The sequence below is a fragment of the Halyomorpha halys genome, unplaced genomic scaffold (assembly GCF_000696795.3).
Source record: "Halyomorpha halys isolate HHAL.00 unplaced genomic scaffold, Hhal_1.1 Scaffold369.1, whole genome shotgun sequence".
Taxonomy (NCBI): Eukaryota; Metazoa; Arthropoda; class Insecta; order Hemiptera; family Pentatomidae; genus Halyomorpha; species Halyomorpha halys.
In genome coordinates, this window is record NW_027106340.1 from 613,256 (window position 1) to 628,842 (window position 15,587).

The window sequence follows — 15,587 nt, forward strand, 5'->3', positions numbered from 1 at the left end:
GTATTACTTTTTTTTTATTGTTGTATATTTGAAAAGATAAACTTGGATTGCCTTAAAAAAAAACCCTCATGGAAGGTTCTGGAATGATAACATTTGTTGAAGAATCTCTCTGATTGGTTCATTGGTACACCTTTGTTCCACTGTTGGAGTGAATGTAGGAAGTACTTCCTTCTCCCACCACATTGTCGATAAGAATCCGTTAATTTTTTTTTATTGTTACTCATGAAATTGAAAAATTGAGCCATAGCGTAAACCAAATTATAACAGAGCTTAGCTTATACCGTTTGCTTCATACCCAGTATATTAACATTACCAGAATCTGTAGCGCTTGGCATTCAACCATTTTTACAAATGGCATGTGCGCTTGGCATTCAACCATACACATTCTGCCCTAAACATTTTTTTTCTTTACTTTTGTACAATTCAATTTATCTTTTCTTGTTTAATTTGTATTATTTTGTTTTTCTTAGGAAGGAAAGTACATAGTAAATAAAATTCTATGAGAATCTACCCAAATTTTACAACAAAACTTTAAAAAAATAGGCGAAATTTTCTAAATGCTCTAGTTTTGAAATCAATAGTCCAATACAAAAGATTTTTTAAAATCATTTAAAATGTAATCATCTTCATCATTTTTTTTTTATTTTCATGGTCCTTCAATACATATTTTATTGCATCCTGGAGTTCAGAACAAGGAAGAGACATGCTTTTGAACAAAAGGGATTTTGAGGAAAAAAAGTAAATAAGCGTGAAGTTGATTTTTGGGATTTCATAATATTTTATTATTACAAAGTATTGAAAACTGTTGAGACTAACTACAGTAGCATAGGAACTCCCTACCCGAGACTGGGTGGTGTCGATCCCACGCCCGGTGTCGGGGTTGGCGTTATGATCTCCGTGAGGTTGTAGACAGTATTGCCATTCACTTCTACGACCTCCTGGATGGCTCCTATTCCCGAAGTGGAGTTGCCGATGGCCGAGGTAAGGGAGCCGACGATGTTGGTTCCTGTCACCGTAGGGCTCAAGTTGACCACGTCGAAGATGGAGAGGCAGGAAGTTCCGTTTCTTGCGTCAGGAAGGCAGAGGATACTAGGGTAGTAGCAGCAGGTATTGCTATTACTGCACTGCAAAATAAATATATATTTAATTATATTAAAATACAATATTTAAAAATATATATATACTCATTAACCCTTTTAGTGTCGGGCGAAAATAGGTGGCTATGCGAAGATAAACAGCCCAATCGCAGGCTATGCGAAGATAACCAGCCCAATCGCAGGCTATGCGAAGATAACCAGCCCAATCGCAGGCTATGCGAAGATAACCAGCCCAATCGCAGGCTATGCGAAGATAACCAGCCCAATCGCAGGCTATGCGAAGATAACCAGCCCAATCGCAGGCTATGCGAAGATAACCAGCCCAATCGCATGATTTTACTAGGATTTAGAAAAAGGCTCATAAAAGCCAAACTAAAAACAATATTTACGTATTTTAAAAAGCATTGTATTAAGGGCGAAATAGGTAATACAACAATGACACTAATTTTTTTTTATATTTATCGAAAATTATATAAATAATAAAGGTATTACAACGTTGTGATAAGGCCTGTCATTTTATACGGGGTAGAGACCACATCCCTACCCAACTTGGAAAAGCTTCTGAAAATAGAAAGGAGTATCTTAAGAAAAATCGATGGGCCCAGGAAAACACAAGAAGGTTACAGGCTAAGATCTAGCGAAGAGATCTACAGAAAAATCAAAGACCTGGAAACCGAGATGAGAATCAGAAGGCTGATGTTCTATGGGCACATGAAAATGTTGAAGGAAGTAAGATTGAATAAGAAAATTTTTATAGAGGAATATAAATAAGAAATGTGAGAAGAATTATAGAGACTTAAAATTTCAGATATCGACTGTCTATATTGAGATACGTATAGGAAAACATTGAAAAATTTCTCAAATATTGGAAGAGGCAAAAAAGGGGAACGAAGTGGGCCGAAGAAAGAAAAGAAAAGCAGCCGAGGATCATGAAACTGCGATGGTAAGAAAGAAAATGAAGACTCCCAAAGAAGAGTAACCATTGATATTCACGTGGTCCTTAGTGGCCAATACGTGATAAAAAAAAAAAAAAAGGTTTTAATATCATTAAGTAAATAAAAATCAAGTTCTCTCTTCGTAAACACATTTGCACTTAAAAAACTTCATAACTTATATAGAACATTTATTAAAAGTATATACTTAGTATTTCCAATATATTTTGTAACAAAATAAATAATATTATACAAAAATAAAGATTAACTCCAAGGTACATGGTAAGCCCCGAACGAATTATCTCTTCTGAAATGAGTAGAGTTTTTAAAACGTATTTATCCATTCAAGTATTTCCTGTAACCGGTTTTTTTTTATTATATTTTCCTCTTAATCTATATGTTATTCTTATTCTAGTAAAATATATCTAGTTGTTTGTTCTTGATAGACTGATCTACTGCTGTGACTATGAATGATGGTCTGATCTCACATTACCGTATTATATTGAATTTTTTTAGCGGGTCACTGAAGAGGATCTAGGAGGGTGAATTCCGGAGAGCGAATTTGTTGATAGGGTGAATTGAATAATTGAGCAGAAATGAGAGGGAAAAATGGGAGTGAGTGAAACATTTGTGTTGGTTGTACAGACCGAAATGGATTGTAAAAGGAAACTGCAGTGGTGAAAAAAAAATTGTTTATTATATCCTATTATTGTATATCTTTTTTTATGATTATACCATGAATATGTAATGTAAATATGTCCGATTACGGATTGATAAGTATGCATGTATTTAGGCAGCATATATGAATAAAGTATTTCTCTCTCCTATAACATTGCTTAAACAAAATTATGTTATCGTAAATATATTTGTGATATAATATATATAATATAAATATAACATATTTTATACTATATTATTATTTTATATTATACGTAAATATATCTGTGATATAATTGTGCATAATACTTCATTTATTATTTTATGTTTTGTCGAAAAACTATTTTTTTTCTTAATTCTCTCGTAATGAAATTTGAATATTTTTAACATAGTATAAATTTATTTTGGAATTGACCTCTCTTGTAATGCGAATTGTAAAGCACAAGGTGAGGGCCGATATATCGGAGCTGGCACTGAAAGTGTTAACTTATTAAAAAATTTACCACTAAAACCTATGAAGAATTTGGGGGTAAGACTTCGTAAAAAAGTACTGTTACTCGACCAACAGTTGGGCAAGGAGGTGATTTGGTCAGGATCACTTTCGACTGCTAGATGTTTACCATATCAAGTGTTCCCACTTTATGAAGCTTGGTGGACCTTGGAGGGCCTCTAAACCCACAGGGCTTACTCACGGGTATAGTGAAACAGAAAATAGCTGGATTCCAACCTGGGTCCTTGTATTTGCATCACTGTGCCCTATCACTGATCTACCCCACTCCCTCAAATTTAGAATTAAATTTGAACTATTAATTTCTTCTCTTTAGAGGTCTAAGACACTATGTTGCTCATAATACAAATTTTCCTAGTTCCAGGAAAACTGGTTTTCTTACAACACTTTACAAAGATAATTTAGTGTCTAATAAAGCAATGTTATCATTAGTTGGCTTAGTTTTGACCGAAGCAGGGCATACAAACCAGGCAATCACTGAAATAAATTATCCAACAAATGTTTATGCACAGATAAGTGTCCTACCTTACTGTTGAACAGGAAGCCCAAACGTTATGTAAAAAAATAAAAATATTAAAATAAAAGAAGAGCCTTATTATAGTGACTATTAAACTATGTAATTTATGAGAAATATTTCTCTAATTGTTTAATGATTCCAATTAAATATACATTTAATTGATTTTATTAATTACCGTTTTTATAGCTTTTATTAATTAACGATATCAGCTATATAAATTTTATTTCAGTTTCGCCTTATGTAATTGATATCCAAAACCGCTGTATATTATTATATATTCATTTATTGTTTCTATAATAATAAAATAATATTAATAATAAAAAAGTGAACATGTATAATTTCTGTATTATACTTAGCAATTATAATTTTTAAAAATTGACATACATTGATATTTCTACAATATTGAATGAGAAATAAAATAAAAATTTGTTAGATTTTTGTGTAGTCCTTCCATAATAAACTCCCTAACCATCTAGACCCATAATTTTCTAATATTGTTTCCTTTTGCATTCCTGACAATTCTCAGAGGGGCCTAAAAAAGAAGATAGACTCGAGACCTTCTAATATAGAAATTAGATTGCTACCTAAATTTACTAGACGTATTTTTATGTAAATACAGTTGTAAAAGTCAATAAATAAAGTTTTTTAAATCTTTTGTATAATTGGTATAATTATTTTAAAATACTTTGCATATCTTCATAAACGACCTCGTTATGGGCATGTTAAACTTTTAATTGGCTGTCATTTTGTTTCAATTCGGCCTGTAGTGATAACCAAATACTAATATAGATATTATACATTTGTTTAGTTAATGTATCATTAACAGTAACCCATTATGTTAAACTTCATTTCAAGTAAAATTTAAAAATTAAAAGACGGGATAAACAAAATTAATTAAAAAATAAATCCTGCTTTTTAAGACTTAAGCCTTCTAATTTCAAATTTGCTATTAATCCTATTTCCCCAACCCGAGTAAATTATAAAATGTCTTTATTCCTATTAAGTAGATTAATTATCATTGTTGCATTAAAGTAAAGTTATTTATATAATGAAGGAAAAGTCCTAGGTTGATATTTAATATTCACTGATATCTACTTCATTAACGAAATACTTATGTTTTTAATCCCATAAAACGGATTGTAACAATAATGGGTTTATTATTTATTTTTTAATTAAATTATATTAAGAATTTATTAGGAGAAGATAGTCGGAGTTGCGGCTAGTGGAGACAAAACAAAAATGATTTTACATTATTTTGTTTGCCGATGGTTTTGCCTAAATTTCACTGCTTCATCCGTGCCAAAACTTGAGAAATCTAAAAAGAAAACCAGATAAAGGCGATAATAGAATGCAAGATAACATAAAATTAGGAAAGTATTTAGTAATAACAGAAGAAGGTAACGTATAATGCCAATATTGTAATAGTAAAAATTTTTATAAAATAACAAACATTGACGATGTAATAAAATGGGTCAAAATAATAATAAATTATCATTTTATAATATCATTATCATTATTATAATGAGGTGTAGATAGTTGACCGTATATTACTGATTGGAGAAGGTGGTCGGTGGGGTGCGATCAGCAAAGAACAACATAAATAAAAAATATATTTATTTATGTTGTTCGTGGAGGTCCGCCCCCCCCCTCTCTCCGACCATCTTCTCCAATCAATAAATTATTATATATCTACCATTACTTTATGCATATGATGTGAAATATTTGGAATTAACTTAATGAGAAATGTGAGTAAACGACGCACATGATATAGGAAGGATAAAAATATATACAACGTTTTACTACTGGGTCAGGGCTCACTGACACGCTGAAGATGACAAGATTGAGCAAATGGAATTGGGCAGGGCATCTCCTTCGATGCGAAGATGACAGATGGTCAAAAATTGCCACAAATGGACTCCATACGACCTTCAAAAAATAAGAGGACGTCAAAAGAAAAGGTGGAGCGATATGTTCAAGAGGATGGCAGGACCCCTCTGGTGGAGAGCTGCTAGGGACAGGGATGCCTGGAAGGAGAAATGGAAAGAACTCGCCTCCCAATAAGACTGGTCACCCCGGGAAGTGCTCACTATTACTGTCCAAAGGGAAGGCCTATGCAGGAAAGGGTACAGAAAGATGGAAAGAAAATTGATAGAAGTTAATGTTTTTTTTTTTTGTTTTTTTTAATCTATCTTCTTTAAATGTTTATATTGTATTTTGTAGTGATTTTAATTTATTGCATAAATAAAAGGCTGTTTCATTTCACTACTGGGTATTAAAAATCTTTAGTTTAACATGTTAAAGTTTATTGAATGAAGAAATATTTCCATCTTCTAGCATGTTGAAAATAAATAACATTTGACATGTATGAGAGTCAGTTAATAGGTCGGCTAAACGGAGAATGACGTCACGCAACAACTGAGCTTCACACCATATTGTCTATTGCCGTTTTTGTGGGTTAGTTGTTCGTAGTTCATGTTGTTTTAGTTTTGGACGTTTGTAAACTCTAATAAAGTAATAGATTGAAAAAAAAATTACCCGAGAAATAAAACTAGGAGAGGAAAAATGAAACAAGTGGGGTAAAGGAAAGATAATGGAAGGAAGCTTTTGGAGATTTTATTATCTTGTAAAGATTACAAGGTTATAAAACAAATTGCCTAAAAAATCCGCAGAGAGCTCCTCTGCATTTAACATATAATATAAATTTTAAATTATATTGCTCGCAATCCTGTAGCATGTTAAAAATTTTTACATTTAACATATCATGATCTTTTTTACATTTCTCATTATGCTAATTAAAATTTTGTTCGTTATTTTATAGCACTGTTTGATTTTTTAGCAATTTATGATTTTTTTTTTATTTTCTTCATTTTTCAATATTTTTGACGTTATAACGAAACGAATCCACTTAAATAAAATAAATTACTACTCAAATTACCTCATCTCCTACTACTTATCCTGATATTCAATCTACGGTCAGAAACAAACAAATCCAGAATTAATATTTTTTTTAATTGAAGTGTTTTCTCTTTGAATTATATAATTTGTTTATTTATATAAACATAATGTTATGTTGCGAATTCGATGGCCCAATTTGTAACTGATAATAATAATTTGGGTCTGTGGAGACAGGTGAAAGGCTTTAAGATTGGTCTGATTAGACTAGTCTTGTTGAAGGGAGTTAATGGAGGCTTGATTCTTTCGTAAGGAAGTTTTGCAAAACAGATCCTGGCTATTATTTTTTAAAAAATTATATAAAAAGCGTGGTAATTACTTTTGTGGATTCAGATAGGAGGTGCGTAGAAAATAAAAACAAAAAATATTAATTTTCCTAATAATTATTTTGTGTATAATAATTATTTCCTCTCTATTAATCATCATTAAAAACGTTTTAATGATCAGAGTGTAATATTATATTTTACATATAAGGTGGACTGATAAAAATGGGTTGTAAGAAATTAAGTTTTACTGAAACAAAAATGGCGCTAAATTGAAGTACAAATTAAAATGCTAGGATAAAGACTTGCAGATTATTTTCCTTCCTGCTTATACTGTATTGAAAAAAAATAATAATAAATTGTGAACTACAGAATAATTGTAAATTAAAGTTCAGTAACGAGTAGTAGGACTCAACGAAGATTCCGTTAAAAGTCAGTTATAATAACTTTTTTTAACAAAAAAATTTATTTATCGATTGTAATTACAATCTGCTACACCGTTGTGGAAAATAGGTAATAGTGATGAATGATCACATTCATACTAAAATAAAATAAATAAATAAATGAAAGAAAAAAAGTACATCAAAATAAATAAAATTTCTCTTAAAATATATACGGATAAAGAAAATGAACATAATGAAACTATGTGCATAAAAAAAAAAAAAAAATCTCTAGTCACATTTACACTCATTATATACAATATTTTCACAATCGGCCTGAGGATCCCTGAGCCCACTCTATCCCTTGTGAGAGGTAGAGCAGAGCTCATAAGATCCCAGCGCATCCCGCTCGCCGCATCACTGTTGAACCAGTGGAGGCTGAGCAAGTGCGCTAAAATAATCACCTTTAATTGAATCTTTATTGAGTCTCTTTATGAAGGTCTGAAATTCAGGTCGAAACGTCGGCACAAATAAATAAATTTCGTTTGCCAACCGCACCCCCTACCATCTCCTCAAAATAGTTTTTTTTTTTACTTTTATTTTATCATTATTTTCCATCTATTAGTGTGTATTGTATTTTTATATCTCCGTTATTTATTTTTTATTTGTTATTATTTATATTTTCATTAATTGTCCCATATAATTTTGCAATTCTTGTTTTCTTATACTCTTCAATACAACTTATTTTTATTTTATTTACTTTGTTCATTTTTATATAAATTTTCAGGTATTTTAAATCATATTTAGTCACAAATTAGATTACTTTTGTTTCATGTTATCTATTCTCTTACTTTATTTTAGTTCTTTGTATCTTTTTTAGCCCTGACGAAGCCGTCGGCTCATAATAAATCCTTATTTTATTTATAATTAATTAGAAATTATTAATTTTTCCAAATTTGATAAATTAAACGTTGGAAATCATTATTTTAAATGTATTTAAAAGTTATCCTACCTATTATTTATTGTAGTTTGAATTAAAAATATTTTCTCCTTTCTGCACCAACAATATATGGTCACCATTGTGTCATTTATTTGTCTCTCAAGATTTTAAAAAACGCTAAATATTTCGTTATGAGGTTAATATTGTCTTACTCTTTACTATAAGTCAGATCTCACCACCCTTATGCTTCGCCACCTGGCCCTCCGCAGCTGCGAAAGACACCCTGGCAGATGTTACGACGCCAGGAGTATCCTCTAATTTGCCTAATGGTTCGCCGGTGAAGTGGATAACGTGCCCTTCGGAGAGTTAGTGTTTAATATAGAGGAGTAGTGTGCATTATAGTCCCTTCTATATAACTCCTACTGCTAGAGCTGGAGAAGACTACCATCACGAGTTAGCACTTTGGACTATATCACACCCGACCGCTAAGAGATTGGTCGTTTCCGAGGGGTAATTAGTGCTATAATAACAAATAACTTAATTTCATTAGTTAGTTTAATAATAATTAAATTTTATATTTCACTTTATAAGAATATTTTTTTTTCTCGAAAAACCCCTCTATACAACAATTTAACATCTTCTATTGAATAAATAATGTTTTTTTTTTCAATAATTCTAAATAATATTTGATTTGATTTTTATAATCAATTTATTATATCAACATACTAAAAAAAAAAAAAATTAAATTTCTACCACTTGAACCTATGAAGGGTGAGGAGTGCAATACTTTGTAAGGAAGTACTGTTACTATACCAACGGTTGTGCAAGGAGGTGATTTGATAAGAACTATGATCGACCGCTATTTGAACCCACTGGTATGACTCAGGGCTACATTACAACATAAAATAATTATTTGTCACAGTCGGGTCCTTGGGGTTAGTAGCGCAATGCCTTACCGTTGAACTACTCACTCTCAATATCAATATATAATTTATATTTAAAAAAATATTCGAAAAGACAGGATTATTGAATAAATGAAAAAATAATTTTATTCTGGGACATATATCATGGTTCATATATTAAAATTTTTATGTGGCAAACATTTACAAATTTTCAGATAGTAAAATGAAATTACATTAGGATATTGGCTTTACTACCGTTTATAATGTTAATCAATAAATGCCAATCACAAATGATGTGGAGGTTAGGTTATACGATAAGTGGAGGAATAGGTACAGTTTAAAGGAAATAATGGATGAGGACTGGCGAATGGAGATGGGAAGAGAATTCTAGAAGGGGGCTGCATGTATGACGAAGGATTTGCTAAAGAAGTAGGTTCTATAGGAGGGCATATATAAATCATTCGGATGGGATCTGGTGTTTAATGAGTGGATGGATGAGGAAAGAGTGAGGAGATCTAGGATATAGGTAGACCAAGGAGGTATTTTATTATTAGTTTTAGAAGTAGAGGGTTTAGTTATCAGTATCTTGGCCTGTCTTAGCCCTATACATTCCCTCCACTTCTTGCCTACTATCTTCATGCCCAGTTAGGAATTTAGAAATGCCCAGGAATGGTTCTGGTCCTCTTCGAGGGTGCTCAGCCTCGTTTCAAGCAAGCTGGTTAGATATCTCATTGCTTTATGTCTAGAGACCCACTCTAACTTTTATAGAGTTAAAAAATGTTTTTAAATAGTTTGAATTATTTTTTATAAATTTTTATTGTATTTTTGAAATTAAAAACTTATTTATAAATATACCTATTGTCCGTTTTCGTCAAGAATTAGGCCTTTTTGGCATCTTGAACGGAGTAAAAAAACACTATTAAATAAAATATAAACAAAAGCCAAGACAGCAAAATTTGCATAAAAGCCATCTTGACTTTGTATTTTTTTTTTATTTATGTAAAAATAAAGTTCACAGTAAAAGACGAAAATAAGGAATATAAGAATATAATGAAGGTTGAGAGAAATGTAAAATACTGAGCTAAATAGGTCACCCATCTTCCTGAATGACTGAAAGCACAAGAATGAGATAAAGGCGGAAGAAGGTATCACCTGATAGGGAAGTATGGGATTTTGACGTTTAACTGATGACTTTGCATATGAATGTAAAACATATAAAAAATAAATTATGTAGAAGATGGTCTGGGATGTGGTCACTAGAAAAGAAAAATAGTTAACAACAATTTATTAACAGACGTTTCGCCGGCTAAATATATAAAATGATATTAAAATTAAATTAAATTTGCTCGCCTAATTTCACTTGATTAAATCGTGCAGATATTTGATCAGTTGTCTAAAATATTATTTAATTTATTTAAAAACAAATTTGATCCTTTTTTCTCAACTTTATTCTTTTCAAAACCTTCCAACGTTTCGACCCTCAGGTCATTTTCAAGGATACCTTTACTTTGTTGTCATTTTCTCTTTTAAAATTCTTAAAAATGCCGGCTAATTGCCTTTTCCCCATCTATAACTTCTTCTATATAACTCTTTCTTAAATTTAAAACTTGTACTAACTACTTATCTTCTTTTATAAAAAAATAAACGCATAATATATTATAGGAAAGTCTTTCACTGAGGTTCTCAGTTCAGGTAACAATTATTATTGATAAATATATAAATAATACTACAGACTCACAGCGGCATTGTAGGCTAGACAGCCAGAGGCACTCCCTCCTATAGCAGATGGACTGCTAGGTGTGGTGGATGTGCTGCTGCTGGTCTGGGCGCTAGAGCTGTGGAGGAGACCCACGATCCAGAGGAAGATCAACCGATGCATTTCGACAGAGAGGAAGCACAGTCTTGGACTAAACTTGCCCGCTTTCACCGCTCGCTCTATATAGCTCCCCTTTATCGCCAAGTCAATGTCGTTGCGATAGTTTGCGGCGAAAACAACGCATAAAGCAATTATTGTTTCAAAGCGTACTTACCATTTTTATTTTCTTCCTTCTAATTGGTTATTAGTCAGTGGTCATGATTCACCGTCTATTTTTAGTTGTTACTTGCGTTAGTCATAAATGAAGTAACTAATTCCAGTAGCTCTATATCAAAATGTTCGTTCTCCAGTCTTTGAAAGTTTTCAAAAACCTACAGTTGCCAGACGCAACTTAATAGTTATCTTTTAGTAACTTTTGGCTTTTCATAAATAGTTTAAACGTTAATCTCACGAATCAAAGTTCAATGAAAACATAAAACTTGATATGACCCCTTTTGGGAAAGCTGTTTTAATTTCTTATTTACAGCTCAAAGGTCAGTTCATACAGATGGCGGTATCTCTGTCAGACAGAACGCTGTCTGTTGACGACGGTCAATCTTTTTCGCAACGACGAGCAATCCACTTGTATAAAGCAATTTTAACTCCATCAGAAATGAATAAATTAAAAATTATTAAAAAAGATGTCAAGCCCTGGGGTACCTCCATCCAAAAATGTCGTAGAGAGGAGGTCGAACTGACCAGGCTAAGAATAGGTCACACGAGGCTCACCCACTCCTATCTTATTTCAAAAGAAACGCCTCCGATCTGCCAGTATTGCAACAACAATCTAACAATAAGTCATATTTTCCAACAATGCCCATATTTCACACCACACCTCAATAGCTTAGGACTAAACCCGGATATATCAAAAACCCTCGGAGACGAAGATAAAACAATAGAATTAGTGTTTCAGTTTTTAAAATCACAAAATTTACTGACAAAAATATAATATTGAACGGAAGTAAAAAAAAAATAACAATAATAAAATAAATAAATAAAATAATAAATAATCAAATTTAAAAAAAAAAAAAATTAAACGAATATAAGAAATATTAAATAAAATATATAGGGCGTTGATGACTAATGAAGTTTATCGCCACTAAACAATAACAAACAAACCTGCTTGCACAACCGTCGTTATAGTAGCAGCACAACCTTTTTCGCAACGACGAGCAATCCACTTGTATAAAGCAATTTCAACTCCATCAGAAATGAGCAAACCCCTTGAAAAAAAAATTAAAGATAAATGGCAATCTTTGTGGAGTGAAAGCCCAAGAAGAAAACTGAAAATTATTAATAAAAGACGTCAAGTCCTGGGGTACCTCCATCCAAAAATGTCGTAGAGAGGATGTCGTACTGACCAGGCTGAGAATAGATCACACGAGGCTCACCCACTCCTATCTTATCTCAAAACATACGCCTCCGAAATGCCATTGTAACAACAATTTGTCAACTAGCCATATTTTCCAAGAATGCCCATATTTCACATCACATCTCAATAGCTTATAATTAAATCCAGATATTTCAGAAGCCCTCGGAGATGATGATAAAACAATAGAATTAGTGTTTCAGTTTTTAAAATCAAATGATTTACTGACAAAAATATAACATTGAACGGGGAAAAAATAATAATAAAATCAAACAAATGTAAGCAAAATTAAATAAGGTATAAATGGCGTTGATGACCAATGATGTTTGGCCCAACTAAACAAAAACAAACAAACTTGTATAAATTCAGATTTTCTCCGGGGACTGAAATACACGACCAAACCGAAGTACCTATATAATAGTCCGCACGAGTACAGTGTGTGCTGAAGAAGTAGAAGGGTTTTTCGAGTTCGTTGATCAATTTATAATCTTCCTCAAAACATTCTTGTTGATATCCAATTTGTACATTTATGGTAAACGTTCATTTGTGGTATACGATAGTAGAAGAATTTTGGAAGATTTTTAAGAAATTTTGCTTTTTAAAAAGCTATATCTCGAAAACTATTGGACGTAAATAGCTCTTTTAGGGATAATATTTTAGAAAATTTACTCTTCTTTAAATAATGTTCTCTTAGATTTTCTAGTGTTGTTGGTAGTTTTTAAGATATAGAGCTCCGAATGAAAAATTAAAGTTTTGAAACATCCACCATTTTTTATTCCCCCTACCTATACTTGGCAGACTTATCAATTTTGACTAGTAACTATACATAGTTTTTATTAAAGTAACCAAAGATTGGGGTGAGATAACTGCCTTTTTTTCTTCCCGGCTCTTGTACTATGTGTAGCGTCTCCTTATCGCAGACCACTGCGACTACCGCTGGAGTGGTTCACACCCCGGCAAACCACCTTCTCTGTAGCCGACTCTTTATCTGGGATATTGTAACTACTACACTCATAAAATACTCCTGTATTACTATTATATTGTGAAACAGAGAAGAGTTTGTAGCACAGTGCCTTACCAATGAATAACCTACTCCCACATAAGTATAACATAAAATATATTCTATTGATAATATTGTTTCCAAATATTGAGAGGCCCTTTTTCTGTTATTGGATGTTTCTTTCAATCCCTCTTTGCTTAGTTTTACACTTCTCTTCGATTGCACTCTGCTACTAAGTTTTATTTGTTCCTCTTATATATAAGATGGCGTTAATTATTTTTAGCTTAAAGTGATCTATTTGTTGTGAATATAGTGTCACCTAATGGTAACTCATTTTATGTATAATATTTATTTAAAATATTTTACTCTATGTACTAATGTTTTTTTTTTTGTTTTTTTAGGTGAGTCTTGGAATAATCATTGTCACTTCTCAGTCAATACATTATTATCCAAATTAACCAGTCTGTATGTATTAACCATTTATTATTTAATGAATATAAATTGAAAGATCGTTAATTGACTTTATGTAATATATTAAAGAAAGATAAACCCTGTGAGGTAAAAAAATAAAATAAATCAAGTAGTAATTAAACTATTTATTGTGTGCCAACGTTTCGTCTCACTTTGCAGAGCTACAAAAAGATTCAAAAAATTAAAATAATGAAACGAAGTAAGAGAATAGATTAGGGAAGTAAACATGTACAAAAAAAAAGAATTACATTCACATTAATTTTCAGTGAGCTCTGATGAAGCTTTGCAAAGTTGGACGAAACGTTTACTAAAACTACTAATTAGAAATAATAACAATACTTATTATTATAACTATTTCTATAATAATAATAAGTATTGTTGGACTATTATTTACATCTGGCTCTACCTATTATTAATTAGTTTCCAATTCAATTATTTTTATATTTCCATTACTTACGCTGTCTTTTTTTTTTATAAATATTTTTTTTTAATAATTTCTTACTTCCGTGGTATATTTATTCTAATTATTCGTCACTTCTTACAGTGTTTGTATCTCATTTTCATTTAGTTGTGACGAAGCCCTGAAAAGTGGGACGAAACGTTAACATTAAAGTTTTCTCTACTATTTTGTACCTTTACTGACCGCCACTTAGACTATCTTCCTATAATCTATATCATTAAGTACATCTCAACTGTCTTCTTGTAATATGTCTTTCAAATTAAATATATATATATCGTAATTGGTTTATTCTTATTATCAAAGACGTTTTATTAATTAATAAAGCCGGTGTTTTATTTCCACTTTAAACGACAAAGAAAAGCGAAGTTGTGCCTTTGTAGATCATGAACGGCTCCCAGACAGAAGACGCATAATCGGACGGCCTTCCCTGACACCGGAGGATTGGTATAACTTTTGATTAACATCTCCACTAAAAGTTTTAATTATACATCCACAACTCCATTACCATTACAAAACTCCATTCTCTTTCAACTCACCCTCCCTCGTTCTTCCTCGTATTTTGTAATGCATAGCATATGTCTACCAACAAGTTTATACACCTTTATTAGAAGGACATGTTTAGGTGTGGATGAATCTATTTAACAGACTTGTAAACGTAGATTATTTGGTGTTATAAATGGAGTTTAATGAGCAACTGTTTTCTGCTTCTCCTAAGAATATGAAGATTTGGCCAAATTATAATAATATAAACTTTTATATATTGATAGATATTACAATCTAATTTTTTTTAAATATTTATTTATTGCTATTTACAACTGTACATTATAATACATTTAGTAAATCTGATCTAAGTTAAATTGGAGTGTTACAGGCTTGTAGAGAAACTACCCATCGGTAGCACTCTAATGACATTTTACATCAGCTGGTCTCGTGGCCATCTTCTTTTCAGGCGCCTCGGAGGATTGTCAGGAATGAAAGAGGATGCAAGATTAGAAACTAGGGGGGTTGAGTGGTTAGAGAGTTTATAATGGAAGGAGTGATATCTGGTTCGGGCTAGATCGTTTACATAGGGAACATTAAGGTCTTTATGTATTATTTTATTTGTGACAAAGTAAGGAGCATTGAGGATTTTACGTAGGATTTTGGGTTGTAAGGATTGAATACGAAATGAATTCGAAGGTTTAGAGGAGCCCCAAAGCTCAACTCCGTATGTCCAGATAGGCCTTATTACAGTCATGTAGATCAGTCTTTTGTAATGTGTTAGAAGTTTAGACCGTTTGTCTA

General features: G+C 31.8%; 1 long non-coding RNA gene across 1 annotated transcript; it reads right to left on the reverse strand.

Moving 5' to 3' along the window:
• Nucleotides 1–754: 754 nt before the first annotated feature.
• Nucleotides 755–11,119, reverse strand: LOC106681841 (uncharacterized). Its single transcript, XR_010842666.1, has 2 exons — nucleotides 10,887–11,119; nucleotides 755–1,124 (listed from the first exon to the last, which is right to left on the reverse strand). It is a non-coding gene; the product is annotated as an uncharacterized lncRNA (long non-coding RNA).
• Between the last annotated feature and the right edge of the window lie 4,468 nt (nucleotides 11,120–15,587).